Source organism: Gavialis gangeticus, unplaced genomic scaffold, assembly GCF_001723915.1.
Source record: "Gavialis gangeticus isolate Ggan-Ray unplaced genomic scaffold, GavGan_comp1, whole genome shotgun sequence".
NCBI classification, from domain to species: domain Eukaryota; kingdom Metazoa; phylum Chordata; order Crocodylia; family Gavialidae; genus Gavialis; species Gavialis gangeticus.
In genome coordinates this window covers 4,121,629-4,124,330 of record NW_017729028.1, presented here as the reverse complement: position 1 = coordinate 4,124,330, position 2,702 = coordinate 4,121,629, and the positions used below count along the sequence as shown (strand labels likewise).

Below are 2,702 nucleotides of genomic sequence, written 5' to 3'. Positions count from 1 at the left end.
TAAAGTTAGTCCCAAGTGTAGGCAGCCATGTGACCAGAGGCTGGAGCTCCCCACACTGGCCACAAGGGCATGTGGCAGGCTGCACATGTAGATGCCAGCCTATTTCTGCTTACTGCATAGTAACTTACTGTGCAGTAAATTTGACTTGGTTTAAATGCATGTGTAGATATGCCCACTATGTGATACAAATCAGTTAACATGGCTTAGAAAATGCTGAGCACATCTTCAAATAGTCAATGATGTCAGTGGAACTATTTACAAATGTAGTTTTGTCCATGTTTCTGGGTGTTTGAGGACTAGTTCTTAAGAACAAATAAGATTTCAATATTTTGAAGAAGACTATAGCAATGAGAAAAGCATAGGGTTACCATATTCCCAGTTCCAAAAAAGAGGATGCCTGTTGGGGGTGACACTTCAGTCCCCACCCACAGCCTCCTGTCCCTGTTGCTGGCCCTCACTCCTGCCCCACAGTCCCTCTCTCCACCAGCCCATGTTGGTGTGCCCCTCAATCCCAACCTGCAGGCCCCTGCTCCCCACAACCCTCCTAGAGGGGGCTCCTAGTTGCCCTCATCCCAACTGGGCTGGACCACAGTGGCTCCTATTTGTGTGAGCAGTGGTGGAATAAGTCAAACCCTGGCACAGGCAGGAGGGAAGAGGGGTTGGCTCCAGCACTATGCCAGGCTGCCTGGCATAGTGCCACCTGCCACCCTCCCCCCACACCCTGGGCAGCATCTCCCAGCCAGCCTGACCCCACCAGCCCCTGTGCCAGTGACCCAGCCATGCAGTTCCCCACTGCTTCACAAAGTTCCCTGCTGCCCTCAAAGGCCCCCTGACCCCTTCCCCCACTGGAGGGGCAGGCACTGCCCCCATGTTCCCTGCCTTGCCCTGTCCTGCCTTGCCCTGGCACGCAGACAACTTCCCCCAGTGCTGGCAGGCACCTGCCCCTTCTCTCACACCCATCCCCTCCACACACCCTTGCCCCCCAAACCTGACAATCCCCAAGCCTTGGCTATCCAACCCCCACTACCTACACACTTACCTCCACCCAGCTGCTAGGGCTGCTCCCACTATCCTGCCAGGTGGTATGTTGGCCACGTGTGTGTGCATGCAGAGGCATGTGCACCTGCTGTTTCCAATCACCCTCTCCTTGGTCCTGCCAATGGAGTGGAGCAAAATCCCAGACATTGGTTCAGATTTCAAGAAACTGCCTGGACGGAGATTGGAGGGTCCAAAAAGAGGACATGGCTGAGAAAAGCTGGATGTTTGGTAACTCTAAAAAAGAATACATTTTCCAAGCCACACTTTTATCTTTCTATTCATGTATAAAAAACAAAAACTTAATTACAGTGTCCACATTTTGTTCTTCATTTTCAGAAGGCATTTTACTTTGAGGAGTCCCTTCTTCATGCTTGCAAGTACACACAGGGAAATCCCATGCAAGATTGGAACAGGCTAGCTGCTCAGAAGCATCATGAGAGGTTGTGGAATCTCCATCCCTGGAAATTTTCAAAAGCAGACACTTGACTGGAATGACTTGGACAGATGATCCTGCCTTGAGCTGGAGTCTGGACTAGATAATCTCATAAGGTCCCTTGCAGCCATTTTTTCCTATAACCCAATGATCCTATATTTTTCCACCAGTCTTTCTACTTGTGCCAGTACTTTTTCCACCAGTACCAACATCAGTTGTTCATAAGTAATTCTCCCCCATCAATCTACTCAGATACACTGTCCTAGCATTATCAGTTCTTAAAGCTATTCTGCTTAGAAAGGTATTGCAGGGGAAGAGCACTACACCAAGACCATCTGCTGGTCAGTACATTTTTGTATTCAGCTAATTACTGTCTATTTCCTCCTGTTGAAAACAAAATCTATAAACCAGGGTTAGACTAGAGAACAATATCACCTATACTGGAGTACCCAGGGTTAACTTCGTGTGTACAAAGGAGTTTCCCTGTGGAGTAGACATAGAAAATAGGGCAGGAGACTGTTTGAGGCATGTGATAAACCACTGTGGGAATTTAATATGATTAAGCAAGGCCAGATAGCAGAGATTCAATGTAGCGAAAAATCCGTGTAGGCTTTTTTGTATCTCTCGTGTTTCATGAATCAGTTGAAATGGAGATTATTCATTAGGAATTGCTACCTATCCTGAAATTGGATAAACGACACCTCGCAAGTAAGAGATTATGCATGGACAGGGGAAAAAAAATAGCATGGACTGATTTTTGTCCATTGCTTGGGAAGACTGTTATATAACAAGCTCACTGGAATCTCTGTATTACACACTAACTTAAAACCAGACTGATGTGGACTGCGAAAGTGTAGGGCTCGATATTCTCCAGAACATGCTTCTCTACAACTTCTCAGAAATCTTTCCTATGATACAATATGTCCCATTTCCAGAGGTGATTCAATGTAAACTATGGGTCCTCAACCTCCTAAACCGAAGCTCTTAGTGTCACAAGTAAGGCCTACTGAAATAGTGGCATGCAAAATTATAGGCCAGTTTTGAAATTTTTTAATTTTTCCATGTACTTCATCCCTTAGCAGGTAAATACAAAAAATATAATTAAAAAGGGGGGGGGGGGTTGTTTGTTTTTTTAAATCCAGAAATGTAATTTTAAGGCAAGGATTTAATTTTTTAAAGGCTTTCTACAGGTTTGAATTTATGAAGTTGCTACTGTTGATTCTATAGGAGT

General features: G+C 45.7%; 1 long non-coding RNA gene across 1 annotated transcript in view; it reads right to left on the bottom strand.

Annotated features, from left to right (window-relative positions):
• Positions 1-360, bottom strand: part of LOC109300135 — a 56,550-nt gene extending 56,190 nt beyond the window's left edge. The window contains exon 1 of the long non-coding RNA XR_002098136.1: positions 260-360. This is a non-coding gene — a long non-coding RNA (uncharacterized LOC109300135). The remainder of the gene's footprint in view (positions 1-259) is intronic.
• Between the last annotated feature and the right edge of the window lie 2,342 nt (positions 361-2,702).